The sequence below is a fragment of the Tachypleus tridentatus genome, chromosome 8, assembly GCF_004210375.1.
Source record: "Tachypleus tridentatus isolate NWPU-2018 chromosome 8, ASM421037v1, whole genome shotgun sequence".
Taxonomy (NCBI): domain Eukaryota; kingdom Metazoa; phylum Arthropoda; class Merostomata; order Xiphosura; family Limulidae; genus Tachypleus; species Tachypleus tridentatus.
This window is the reverse complement of record NC_134832.1, coordinates 10,222,161-10,236,885: the sequence shown is the minus strand read 5'-3', so window position 1 is coordinate 10,236,885 and position 14,725 is coordinate 10,222,161. Positions and strand designations below refer to the sequence as shown.

The 14,725-nt window shown below is 34.6% G+C and overlaps 1 protein-coding gene across 5 annotated transcripts in view; it reads right to left on the bottom strand.

Moving 5' to 3' along the window:
* The window catches only part of LOC143258511 (uncharacterized), a 72,684-nt gene extending 58,208 nt beyond the window's left edge, over positions 1–14,476 (bottom strand). Inside the window, exon 1 of one of the 5 annotated variants that reach the window (XM_076517582.1) lies at positions 14,109–14,476. The gene's annotated coding sequence lies outside the window, so the exon portion shown is untranslated. The remainder of the gene's footprint in view (positions 1–14,108) is intronic. The other 4 variants (XM_076517583.1, XM_076517579.1, XM_076517581.1 and 1 more) reach the window with 4 other exon arrangements.
* Between the last annotated feature and the right edge of the window lie 249 nt (positions 14,477–14,725).

Below are 14,725 nucleotides of genomic sequence, written 5' to 3'. Positions count from 1 at the left end.
AGTTTTTTATCAACCAGATATATCCTCCTCTTGTTTGTAGTTTGAAAAAAAACTGAAATTTTATGTTTAAGTCAAAATTTGTTGATGATTGTGCACACAAAATTAAAAGCAACTTACATGACTACTTTTTATTTGCCAGAGAAATTTCCAGGTACAGTTTACACACTCAAATATGAGCAAGAACTTAAAATTCAAATGTCAATCTGTCCAGTCCAATTAATATAGATCACAATGATTTAACATATTAAATACACATTTACAAGTTGTCCAGCAAAGTTCTGTAACAAATTTATTTCTTGAAAAACAGTTGTTCAATTCTCTATAACATCATATATGTCTGTGAATCATCACATCTGAATGCTGTGTTTTTCTTATGATCTGAAGAATTTGACAATACTTTCAGATAGTCCTACATATAATGTTGAAGCAGTTTAACCATGCATTTAATAACATTGATAAGATCCAAAATCTTTTCAGTTTCAGCTCTAAAATAGCCATAACTTAATGCTTTCAAGCTGATATTTTACTTTCCTTGTATTGAACAAAAAGTTCTTATTCTTGGTTGAAATTACCTTCTCTTTTGTCTTTCTACTTATTGCATTCATTTTTCTTTTCAAATTTTGTGACAGTCCAAAAGTGTTCACTTGAAGAGGTGTTTCAAATATTATTCTGTTATCTTTAGATCCTCTATCAATAGTAAATTAAACATACCTACAACCTTAAATTTTGGTGTTTAATATTCTCTATACTGGACTGAGAACAAATTGTCCACTGGGAAGATTTGTGGTAAGTGTTGTGTTCGTCAGTGTAGTTTTTACATAGTATGAACTTTAGTTTTGTACCTGGTTTTTGAATAAATTTGGTGTTCACTGGAATATTGTGTTTTAAAGTTTTTTCCAAATGTCAGTAATTTTTTTGCTGATGTTGGGAACATATGGTATGCAGCAGTATAAGGTTTTGCAGTTTGTTGTATCTTGGGATTTACAGTTGTTTGTTTGTTGTTGGTCTAGGTGTGTGCATATAATTTTTCCACAGTTTTTTGGAGAAATTTGTTGAAGTTGATGAAGTGTTGTTTTATTCTGTTGGATGAGCATAGTTTTGTGGCTGTGTTTATTTGGTTTCTTAATATGTTTCATGCTCTGAGTGCCATGGAATGTATAATCCAGTATAGGCAATTTTTCTATGGATTTCTATTTTGAATTGTGTATCAGTTCTAGTGATGTTGAGGTTAAGAAATGCTACTTGGTTAGCCTGTTCCTAGGTGAACTTAATGTTGGAGTGTATTGAGTTAACGTGATTGAAAAAAACTAAGTGTATGCTCTGTAGATGTGAATCCTGCAACTGTATGATCAACATACCTGTTCCATTATAGTGGTGGGAGTAAGGCTGAATTGATCACTTGCAATTCAATCTGCGTCATAAAAATGTTGGCTAAAACTGGTGACATGGGATTCCCCATACTTAGGCCATTTATTTGTAAGTAGTTTTGGTTATTGAACATAAAGTTAGTTTTTGTGATAGTGAATTCTATAAGAGTTGCTAATTGGCTGCTGGAGTTGTGTAACAATGTGTAAAACTTTATAACCAAGACCCCAATGTGTAAAACTTTATAACCAAGACCCCAATGTGTAAAACTTTATAACCAAGACCCCAACTCATTTTGGAAATGCTACCTTATATACAATTACTTCTGTTTATGACAAGTGAGTAACCAATTGAAAGTTCAAAATGTCCCCTACTGGCTTTCTCAGCCATTTTTACACACAGATGACATCTTTGATATATATCTTCAAGTTGGTAAGTTGAGTTTTTAGTCTGCTCGAAATTTTATATTTTTTTATACCCATACAGCTCAGTTACTAAGCTTGATAAATTATAGTGGAAATCTATGGTATCAACACAGTACTTTATTATTTTTGGTTATTTCAAATGCATATATATATAAAACCTAAAAAAAGTTTTGTTTCACATCCTCAAAGTGTAAAACAAGCAATAAATGAGTACAAAGGTCATAACTAGAAGAGATAATTGTTTGCTTTACTTCGTTATTTACTGTTCTATGTTTTGAAAAAAATAAGTTTCAGAAATTATTTGTAAATAATAATAATTTATATACTTATATAATATCCAATAATTGAAATGTAACTGTATTTTACAAAATACTAGTCCCCTAAAACATGGTCAAGACAGGTTACTTTGTAAAAAGCTACGGATCAGTTATATATTATTGGATATTGTAATACGAGTGCACATGCACTGCACCATTGTAATTTCTCTGTTCTTAGCCAGGCATTACTGAAAGATCAATATAATAAATATATATATTTCCTAATTGTTTATGGTGATTACAAGATCACTCAAATTGACTGAACCCATACAGAGATTCATATTTGAAAATAACTAATGGAATATAATTTTTTTTAAAGAAATGTTTGGTAACTATCTAGACATTATAAAGATGTGTCATTTAAAATTTGAAAACTTTCTGATGCATAAAAGTATTTTAATCTTGAAATGAAAATTAATTGGAATGTTGGATAGACAACATGCAAAAGAAAAAAGTAAAAAGCACGAACAAAACAATGCTTAACAGACCTTAAGGTTTAATAAACAAAATCTAAAATCTTTTATATGAAAGCCTGTAATGTTTGCTGATAATCTGCCAAATTTGAATGTTTTAGCATGAAAACTATAACAAGCACAAAATGGTTACAAGGTCTGTTCCAGAAACCAAGCCCATGCTGACAGAGTTAAGATATGCACCTCAATCCTGAAACAAGGCATCCAGGAGCATTGGACAAGGTGGTGGCAGAGGAACACTGATTGTAGTATTATTCCAATCCAATCACCATTCGAGATTGATGATGTCAATCCTGAATAAGGAAACTCAAGAATCCAGTGAATCATTGTTCATGCAGAGATCAATGAAGGAATCTCCTGTGCACTCATCCCAAAAGGAATGAGGAATGCTCACATCCCCGAAAGATAAAGTACCATGGGAAAAGGAGACATGGACTGCCTAAACCATAGTGTGGAGCTGGATGGGAATGAACTGAGCCCAACTGAGATACATGTGGAGAAAGACATCCAGATGGATAATACATAGTGTTGGAGGGAACAGAGATGACTCAGCTTTGTTTTGGTTGTTCTGGAAAGCAGTATCTGGGTGTGATGTACCATCAACTGATGAGATGGTGCCAGTAGTAGCTTAACATCCATGGAATGGTGTAAACCCAGGCCCAGGAACTGGAGGTGACAAGAACAGGTTTGTACAATTCAGCATAAACCTATGGGGCTGATACTTGTCTGAAGAGCAGAGTCCTGAACTGCAATACCAGATCTTTGTGCACAAAGCAAAGATAGTAGTGGGACAAAGCCCTTACAGAAATGCACAAATAGGTGTTGGTAACATTGAACTTAACTATTCATAGTCCTGGTAAAAAAAAAAAGCCAATGCAGTGTGTGAAATGACTCCATCATCAAATATGAGGGTCTAGAAATTGATTTATACAAGAAAGACTGATGACTGGATGCCTATCTCCTATCTTCTTATGCACAACAAACAGATGGAAATAAAACCCTGGAACAACTGGAATGACTCTCTCCATTGTCCCCATGGCCCACAAATCTCTGATGGCTGTAGAACAAGGTTCCAAAATCTGAGAACCTGTGAGAGGCAGAAACACTGCTCAAGGGAAAAATAGCAGTTGTGGCAATGTGGACTGAATGATTAATTCTGAAGCAAGAACCTGTAGTACCCATGGATTTGTGGTAAAGGTTTTCCATATATCCAAATATTCTCAGAGTCAAGTCCCCTCAGACCCCAAAGACATACTGTCAAGGTTTTAACTGTATAAGTTTGAATACTTTTGCAGTAGGCATTTATGACATTATAATTCAACTGACAAGATGAATTATTTTTTATACTTTGTTTCTTACTATACAGTCTGTAATAAATTCACTTATGTTTTCCCGTATGTTAGCAGAGTTGTATCCAGAACTTTAAATAACCATCTCCTTTTCATCAAAGTCCACAGAGGTAGGTTCAGTTACTTTAGAACACCCTTTAATAAGACATAGTATATTCCTTATCTCTGTTAAACCTTGAAGCTCACTTTAAAATATCATCCATTACAGCTAAATTAACAATCACACAGTTTAACTACACTTTCACGAAATTAACTTTTTCTGTTGGTTACCAAAGTTGTATCCAGAGCTTTAAAAAATATTTTTTCATCAACAGTCAAGCAGGATGAGTTACTTTACAACCAAACTGACAAAAATTATTTTATTTTTCCAATCTCTGTTGTTACAATACAGCTGTGAAACACACTAACACTCCTACGAAAAGACGTTTCTAGTCCTGATTTCTCCAAGCCCGTTCCCCTGGCTGTGGTTTCGCTAGATAGTAGATAGGGACAGTGGGAATCTCGTTAATCCATTCATTAATGGATTTAAATGGCAATTTCATTTAAATACAAAATTATTAGCCTAATATTAATAACCTTTCAAGTTGCTCTGGGGCCTATTAGGCCCCACTTTTCGTAGGAGTGCTAAAGAAATCACCTGTTAAGATTAATTGCTCACATGCTAACTTCACATTTTCTTTGGAGAAAAGGGATTCACAAAATTCATGAAAGACAGTAACAAGTAGACACACATCCTCCAACAACTCATACCTGTCCAACAAATCCTAACAGTATAAAGTCAAGAATTTAAGAAAAGTATTGAAGCTGACAACTGAACCAAGGAGGATGCTAACAATTGTCCCATCTTGTCATAAAAGTTATGTGGTGAATGCTGAAATACTTCCTAAAAAAAAGTGTGGGAATGATAAATACCTCAGGTAGGGTCAGACAAGTCTTAGAAAATTGTGATTTATTCAGACTGACCACAGACTCTGTTATAGAGCCCCACATATCCATGAGTGTGTATATTATCTAAGAGTCTAAATGCACTTCCTTTTGACAGTGGCAGATGAAATCATGTTGCTCTACAAGTGTGACAGAGAAGGCATAACATTCTCTTCATGTAGCTCAGTAGTAAATCTTCCTGCATGACCTTCAATATCATAAGATGAAGGGAGACCTACTCCCATCATCATAAAAGGCACAGATTCAAAAGCAACCAAACAAAAAACGAAAATATTACACACTTGATATACTAATGGAAAGAACCATCACTGGTAAGTCAGACAATTTATAATACTAAAAATTGGGTTTCAATACATGTGGTGATACACCACACACATTCCAATATGTATTTTTGTTCCTGTTCTATTAGAAATATATTTTCCATGTAGGAAAATATTAATTTTGGACACAATTACTTGCCTCCCTTCACATTGGGCCAGTGAAGGGACTGATGTAAAATTACATAGGTGAGCATCTTCAAAAAGTGTCTGAAGAGCACTCATAGAGTGTTATCTTTAGGGAAAGGAAACACACTCATGGAAGACTACTATCTGAACCAGATATACCCTTTGTTCACATAAAGCCAAAAAAAAAAATAACAAATACAAATCTTTAAGGAAAAGAAATGTGTGTAGAGTGGCTGTGGCCAATCGAACCATAAATGGTAGGTCAACTCCATTACACACCAGTGGAACTATGAAGAACTCTACTGGCCCATGGCAAGAGGAGTGCCCTCAACCATTTACCTCAGGTCTATGAATCAGAAGGAAAGAGAACCTTCTATTCCAAAAATCTAAACCTTCCTGTGGGAAAATCCAGCACAACCCATAACAATAAATCCCAGGAATGTACATCTGGATAATATCAAGAATATGGAAATTGACTGTGGAAGGTCAGTTGAAGCCCAAAACTGATCTGCATTAAGGATGTAACATCCATTCTGTGGTAGGAAAAAGTTCCCAATCCACTTACAAGGATTATGCTAGCTAATCCAATTCCAACCAAACCTCATCACTCAGGAACTCACATCTGGGTGGCATTTGGAGGGAGGAGGTTCCCAACTGGAGGGGCAAACTGCAAAATAGATGGAAAATTCTGTCCCAAGCTTGTGACATGTGGAATAAAACATCAGACCCATTGCAGGGTGGCTGTCACAACTTCTACACAGGCAGAATGCAACCACCCCAGTAGCTAAGAGCTGGTAAGGGGTAAATACACAGAAAGAAGAGGAAAAAATGAGTGAGAGAGTCCAAAGGAATACATTATCAAAGAAAATGCAATGAGTGACCATAAAACCCTATTTTTAAACAGATACAAACCTTTACCAATTCAGCAATTTAAAGGACATTAGAGATGAGCAGTAATGCTTTACTGCTTTACTCATGTTAGTTTACAAGCATACAGTCTGATACAAACATATTTAGGAGAAAATACAGTGTGAAGAAGAACCTGCAAGTAGTCTTGTGTAACATGCCATCTCAATAGTGAGCATGGTAGACCTTTACAGATTTTGGATATCAATATTCCTAAACAGACACCACTCAACACAAAGTGGATTGGATCCTAATGTATAAAGCATGCCCTTTAAAAAAATATAAAGAAATAAAATATAACTTATCCACTCAGAATTGTACTAAAATATGAATAAGCCAAAGACAGAATATTCTCCACTTACGTTGATATACAGACTTGGATAAGACCAGATAGTGTGAGACAACATAGGGAAGATACCTGTCAGAACAGTGACACTGCCAGGTAGTGCAAGTAGTGTGACTCAAAAGTGTGGGGAATGGTGTACATGCCAGACTGGATAATCTCCTCCAAAGGATAACAAAAATGAGCAGTTCAAGGGTTTTGTGAAATGATGGGACTATACAAAGAACAACTGGCAAGATTTAGGATAAAGGGAAAAATACTCTATACAAGAATAACCTGACATAACCAAGTGGTAAATGTGATAGAAGATATATCAAGAGAAATGGACAGTTTTCAGTAGATAAACAAACAGGAGAAAAAGCCACAGAAGCATGTCGTGCACAACACATAACACCATAAAGCACAGACTGGACATAGGAGATGATCCAGATCAGAGTAGGATCAAATACTGAATATGGAAGGAAGGGAAATAATTGGAAAGGAAAACATGTGGCAAAAATGGGAAAAATAGTTGAAGAGAAAATATCCTTTTCAAACAACCATGTAAAAAATCAGATACATGAGAAAAGGGGAAATCCATGCTGGATAAACCAATGACAGGATATTCTCCACTTGCATTAATATACAGACAATATGAGACAACAGGGACACTATAGGTGTGGATAGTCCTGATGCCTATGCAAGGGACCTGATATGCAAGGAACTAGCAGGTGGGAAGAGAAAGGTGAAAAGCCCTGAGTGACATTGCCAGAAAAGGTACCAGAAGAGAGGGAAAGGTTATGAAGGTTGCTTCTAAAGAAGGGACAGGGATGGAAACCAAGGCTTAGCCAGGAAGAAAGAAGCCACAAAAAGAATCTAACATAAAATAGATTAAATGAGAAAAATTATGTGGGGTAGAAGACAGATTGGAAAGTACATATAAAGAAAGAGGTCCATCCATTTTTGGCTCAACGCATCCACTGCCAAAGCCAAATGGCATAGAAGTGGGGACCAAAACAGGGGGAGGCTTGGCATTCAAATGAATGACAAACACATCCAGATGAGAAGAATCCAACTGAGAACATAGTCATTGAAATATTTCAATTGAGAGGCCGCCCTGCAGGTAAAATCTTATCAGGATGAGACAAACAATCTGCAATAAGATCAAGAGCACTCCGTATGTGACAGGCCAGCAAATAAAGTTGATGGCTGTGAGCCAAGAAAGATCTAGAGTGTAGAAAAATTAGGACCAGGATTGAATGCCACCCTGACTACTATCAAGTTGCTGAAATGAACCATAATTGTCATGCCACTCAGAGATAACAGAAAATGAACCACTGCCCAATGAACAGAACTCCAAAAGGTTGATGTAAAAACATAACTCTTTCTCCTGAGACTAATGGCCCATGATCTTCTTTTATTTCAGCACACATCCCATCCTGACAACTGGAAATAAACCCTGAGACCATATTTTTCACAGATGAATTGAGTATGCCCAATCAATGGTAAACATGACCACATGACAACAATGCATAAGTTATGAAATGATTAAAATGAATAATTTGTTTGTTTATAGTTAAGCCCATGACTATCTGTCATGCCAAACTGAGGAGTGAAGACTGGCTTCACATTCATAGAGGGAGTCAACTGCAATATGAGTGTTAGTTACATTCCTATTGATGGAGAACTGTCGCACACTTAAATGCAGATGAACCACATGAAATTAAGTGAAAGATTCAAGGCTTGTGGTAAGTGCAAATTTATACATTAGAAAGCAGTGAAGTAAAAAATAGCTGTAACTGTGAAAAGAGATAAGTGACTGTATTGGAACTTATCATTTCTACACCATATCTACCTTGAGGATTTCAATACCAGATCTGACATTGGAAATGACTACCTTCATTGTGTGAGTGAAATTTCCTAGACAGAGCCAGAGATCTTTGTCTTCTAATATCTAGTCTATCATAAGTTCAACAAAGTCAATATCCACTCACCAGAATGGTATTTATATTTTGAGGGCTTGATATATTATGAGATTCATCAGTATTCTAGTTGTTCCTGCTTCAACTAAGAACTCTTACCCTTATAATGCATATCATTTCATATGAAACAATCTATTACCTGTGAGGTTATAAGAGCAACCAGGAACTCTTGCCCTTATATCCTCACAGATATTATTAATCAAAATATGCTCAATTTGCTGCAATGGTTTTATCGCAGCAGAATACTAATGAAAATATCCCATCTCTATTAAACTCTGCTGTTTTGGAAACAATAAACTTTTCAAAGGCAATAGTCTCCTGATTCCAAAATGTTATGTTCTGAAAAAACAGCTACAAGTGCCAGAAAAGGTGATAATCAGTTAGAGATAGGTCAGGTGAGTAAGGTGGATGCTCCAAAATTTCATATTTCAATTCTCTCAGTCTTGAAGTGGTGATTTATGAGGTATGGGATTTGGCATTATCTTGCACCAGAATTGGTCTATACCTGTTCACCAATGATAGCTATTTTGTGGTTAATTTTTGCTGCATTTTATCAATTTGTTGGCAGTAAGATCATGTTGTAATTGTTTCACCTGGTTGCAGAACAGTAATGGATAATTCTCTTTGCAAACCACCATACTATTACCATACCCTTTTTTGGGTGCAAAAGGCAATTTTGGCACATCTTGAAGATTCACCTGCATCTAACAATTGTCCTGATCTCTTCCAGTTGTCATGTAGGATCTACTTCTTGTCGCAGGTAACAATTCACTTCAAGAATGAGTCCCTCTTGTTCCTAATCAGTTTCACCCTTTGATTAATTCATGCAGTATTCATCTGTCCAATTTTTTAACCTTTCCTGTTGCAGCCAGATGACAAGAAACAGTTGCATTGGAAACTTCTAAGTCTGCTGCAAGCACCTGAACTGCCATTTGTGGGTTAGCTTCCACAATAACTCTTACTCTTTCTTCACTCACAACAGATTGAGGCTTTCTTCTGGGTTCATACTGCCAGGACAAAATTTCTGAAACCGAATCTCAAATAGTTTGTTGAGAAGTAGTCCCTTGTCCAAACCCCAAAATGATGTTTCTTAGTAGCTTTGGCTGCATTTTTTTCCCAATTTGAGCTTACACAAAAAAATAGTCTCAATTCTATTGAAGACATCATCTTGTATAGAGTTCCAAAGAAACACAAAAACAATTATAATACAACTTGGCATAACAGACAAATGATAAGTACAGCACACTCATCAATACTGAATAGCATACAGTCAAGTCACTGTATCCAACTTATCCTAATTGCAGTCACTCTTCAACTAAGCAAAATTCAACCATTTCATATGAAATGACCTAATACATACCACCTCCATCCATCATTGAGGGAGTTGGGCTGACCACTAAACTATTTTGCACAAGGACACTGCTCTCTTTTCCCAAACCTTACTTGGATTCCATTAGCTTTCTGCAGCTGTTTATCTTGGACCTGTTGGATGTTACTAATAACTATGATTATCTTACTGCACAGAAAAGTATGAACACTGTTAGTTGGCTGGCACGTGTTGAAACCAATAGCACTGCCATATTTTCCAATCAGTAAATATTGGCAGTTCATCCACTGTCTACTAGATCACAGATGTTTTGCTCCTTCTATTCTGAATGATGGCCAGGTGGAAGCATCATTGGCATTAGCTGCAATTGCACCTGGATAGTTCTGCTCATCTACTGGAAACCAGTGTGATGATATCATAGTGCTGGGATGTGTGGATGGCTGTTTAACCATCAGTACATCTCTAATTTCATGTGGTGGATGTATCTGAATAAGTTAGTCTGTCAGAGGTATAGCAATTGCAGCTATTGTTACATACTTTTTTCTCTCTAATGACTGGTTTGAATTTATAACTTTATACTAGTTCATGAAGGAAACTACTTCTATCAAGGTGAGGATGTCACCCACACTCAGGTTGTGCTTCATGGCTTTGCCAGGAAGTCCATTCTTAAAGGGATACACATGGATATCCTCACAATCTTCTGTTGCTTTTGCAAGGTAGGCATTACAATGCAATCATCATAGATCACCTGCAAATGTGACCTTATCCTTGGTGGCACTCTTCATCAAACCTACTCAGCCCAATAAAATGGGCAATCCTCCACACCACCAAATCACCAGCACAACTGAGAATCAATTGCATCTAATTCCTTTCTTTTACTCTTGATCTTTGTTCTTAGTCACATCCAGGACTAGTCTGTCCAAACAAAAATTTAAGCGTTGGAATTATTCCCTCCAAATCTGCAGATTCCAGGCAGTTACCTGCCTAAAACACTTCAAGAAATTGCAGATGTCATAGATACAGAGCAATAGATGCTTTCACAAACTTCAAATTCTGGGTGCATATAATCTGTCCTTTGTTCAAGATGACAAGTGATTAGTAGCTTCAAACAATTTATCATACAACCCTACACAATCACACGTTTCATTGTGAGGCCTGACCATCAATATAAAAAACATTCCAGCTAAAAGAGGCTTACTACTGCCCCATGATTCAGGGTCTTTCCATATGGGTGCTTGCTGCCTATATCTACAGAGAGTAGTAGTAACTAGCAGAAGCCATCTGCTTTCCTTTCTCCATTACTTCAGGTTTATCCTCAAACTGGCACTGAATGAATTTAAGTTCTAAAGCCAATAAATTTTATACACATGATATCTTCCACCACCGTAAATGCTTAAAGACCACTCACAACCAGCTGATATTAAAAGTAGAAAACATGATATTTTTATACCTTTTAATATCAAGATAGTATTAAATCTAAGTTCATTAGTTATTGTGAGTAAGCAGTGTTTGCATAATATTGGTCAAGAAAGTTGTAAAGTTGATGTCAATCTAGCTGCCTGTTATTTTCACACTCATTTGTCCACAAGTAGAATGACCATAATACTGCACATTGTGCAATAAAATGAACAGCAGTGTCATTTAATAGTAAGTCGGGTGATATCTGTAAATTATGGCTTACTATATACTTTAATGAAAATGACCAATCATGTTGGTAGCACTGGTTATTCTGGATAAATTTGATGTTATGTGTAAAATAGGGAACATTGTATTTAAACAAACTGAAAGATGATTTTAATCTGAATAATTTGACATAATAGTACCAATCCAACATGTGCAACAGTCCATCATCTAAACAAGTACACCTGCCATGTTTTTGTATATCTCATTCAATAAGGATTATGCTTTTGAATTTTACATTGTGTTCACTCTTTACTTCATTCTCATGAAATAAGATATCCATAGAAACACAAGTAGTACTTTGATACTGTGACTGTATCAAGAGTCACCATTCAGTCAGATAAATTTAGCATAGGAATTTGTGGCAGATGCTGTTGACTATCTGTTCAAAATTAGAAATGGCTAATATAGATAATTCTTGAATAGGATTGTATAAATGTCAAAAAAGAAACAAAAACATTCAATTAATATAGTGTAATTTGTTTAACTGGTGGAAATACACATTGGTATTCAGAATTAAAACCAAAATGTCAAACCTGAGAACACTCAACTAAAATCTAGAATTTTGACTTTTGCATTTTGTGAGAGCAAATTATTTTTTTCAAGATAAAATGCAAAGCATATGTTTGAATGTAACATTTGATCTTGCATGACTAATTTAACTCAGTATTTCACATATAATAAGGCTATACACATACACTATGATAATTATCTGACAAATGCTGATATAAACAGCATCTGAACAAAGATTACGTGTGTTACATGCCCAGTCAAATTTATTGAGCTCTGATACTGAGTAAAACTATTAAAAGCAGCTTGGGTGGTCAAGATACTATTATTATCTTACTGCAAACTTAAAAAGGACCAATAAAGATTTGTTAGAAATATCAATAAGGAGTTAAAACTTATCAAAATGTTTTATCTATATACTACTTTATTCAATGTTCTTTTACAAAGTTTTGCAGCAATGGAGCTAAGTATCAATATTAGTTTCGAATACCCAATTGTTATGAAAAATGCCAAAAGAAGTTTTTGAAGTTCTTTCCCCTTAAGTTTGTTTCTGATTTCTTAAAGAGTATCATATAGATGTGCTTTTACAAACAAAACTTTTGTTAAATGATCAAATATAAATTAAGAAACCAAACAGAATACATGATGTAAAGTGTAAAACAATAATCATTTTTCCCTTCACATTTGACACACCATTGTAATGATTTGCAATCCTACTCGCTGCTAGAATGTACCTAATTTGCCTAGACTAACATTACATACACACTAATAGAATATCTTAGAATTACATTATTTTATTACATAGACATCCAACACTTATAAATGAGAAGTTAAATCAATTTGTTGTCAGCTTGAATTACAAAATTGGTTATTGTTAACAAATTCAAAATGGAAAAAATAACTAACAGATTTGATCATGACCTAAATTTCATTTGATAAAACACTTTGATTTTCTTCATGATACAAAGCTTCAAGAGCTGTAATACTAATCAGACACATTCATAGTTCAGTTCTAGTTTCACTTTCATTTGTAAACAGGTTTAGTTCAATTAGCAAAACTGTATTGTTATCAACATTCAACATATGGAATCTTCATTAACAAATGGGATCTTTCTTCTTCAAAGAACACTTCAGAAAGATACATTGTAATAAAGATTTGGTGCAAGCTTTCTGCTAAGTATAGGAAAAAGATCTAAAAAGAAGTGAACTGGCAGAATCAGCAAGAGGCAGACAAGTACATATACAGTATTGAATCAATATTGAAGTGCACTTTCACTCACCATTTGAATTCAAAAACATAGCAAATTGCTTTGGACATGCATATATCATCTTATTTTTGTACTCACTACTCATGTTTTTAGCGAATTCCTCCATTGTTGCCAAGACACATACAACCTTATCATTAACTACCTATATTTTACAGTCTGTATAATATGATATTGCCTTTTATTCAAAGGTATACCAAAATGTTGCTTGTGTAGGCCTACATTTCTGTGCAAGTTGCAAGCACCTACACAAAGTAAAAAATAAACAGTTGTTTCCCAAACAATTGTTAGCATGTTAGACACATTCAGGCCACATTTGAAATAAACTTATTACTCCTACAAAATTTAATATAATTACTATAAAATAATGTTAGCTAAATATCTGTAAATTTACCTGGGGAGACCAGTACTAGTAGTCAACAAATGTATTTATTACGAAGCCTAATAATAATTGGATTAAAAAATTAAAATATCAATTGCACCTAACTGTCTTACAACTTAAGCATGTCAATAGTATCACTATTGTTTGTTCATTATTATACTGTCAAAGTTATTTGCATAGAAATTGAAAGTGATTAGATTCGGTACACTATGATCAGTCTGATTTCAAGCATGGCTATTAGTATTAGAATTACTACTTAAATTATTTACAACACATTACCTGTGTATGATTACTTTTTCCATACGAAGTTAACTGCTTAAACTAGTTAGGCCTACATTATCATAAATTTATAAATTATGCAAAGAAATAAAAGTACGCGATATAAACGAAAAAATAGTAAAACACGGTACTTACTGAATAAAAAATCACTTTGTGTTAGAAAAAGTATATTATCATTTTGATGGTACATACAACAATACTGTTTATACGGTATATGCTTTTCATCTGGTACCGGTACTAAAAACTAATGCGGTCGTTTACAAATTTCGATCTTTGGAATTTAGAACAAACTGTACACTCGATTCATCGTCACGAACGTGAGTAATTTCAAGTTCTGCACTAAAGTGACTATTTCGTTTCTCTTGACTACATTGGTGATAAGATAACTGACGTAAACAAGAATGATGTCAACAAGGTGGCGAAGGAAATGTTCGTAAAATATGTTTCCATAGTACAGAATATCTTGCACAAATAACGTTTATTTTACGCTTTAAATTTGCAATAACAATGAATACTTAATAAATAAATATCCTGAAATTTACAAAACAAGGATTACTATTGGAAATAAACCTTGGTCTATTAAATCATCACTTTGGTCAATATCATAAAAAAACCGCAATCGTGCAAAAGAGAAAAGAAGAAAATTACATTCTCCCTCAAATTGGAAATTAAATTCACCTTTTCCCATTTCATTTGATTTATCTTCTGGAAACAAACATTCAGACTATATTCTAAGCAGGTGGATCGAGCAT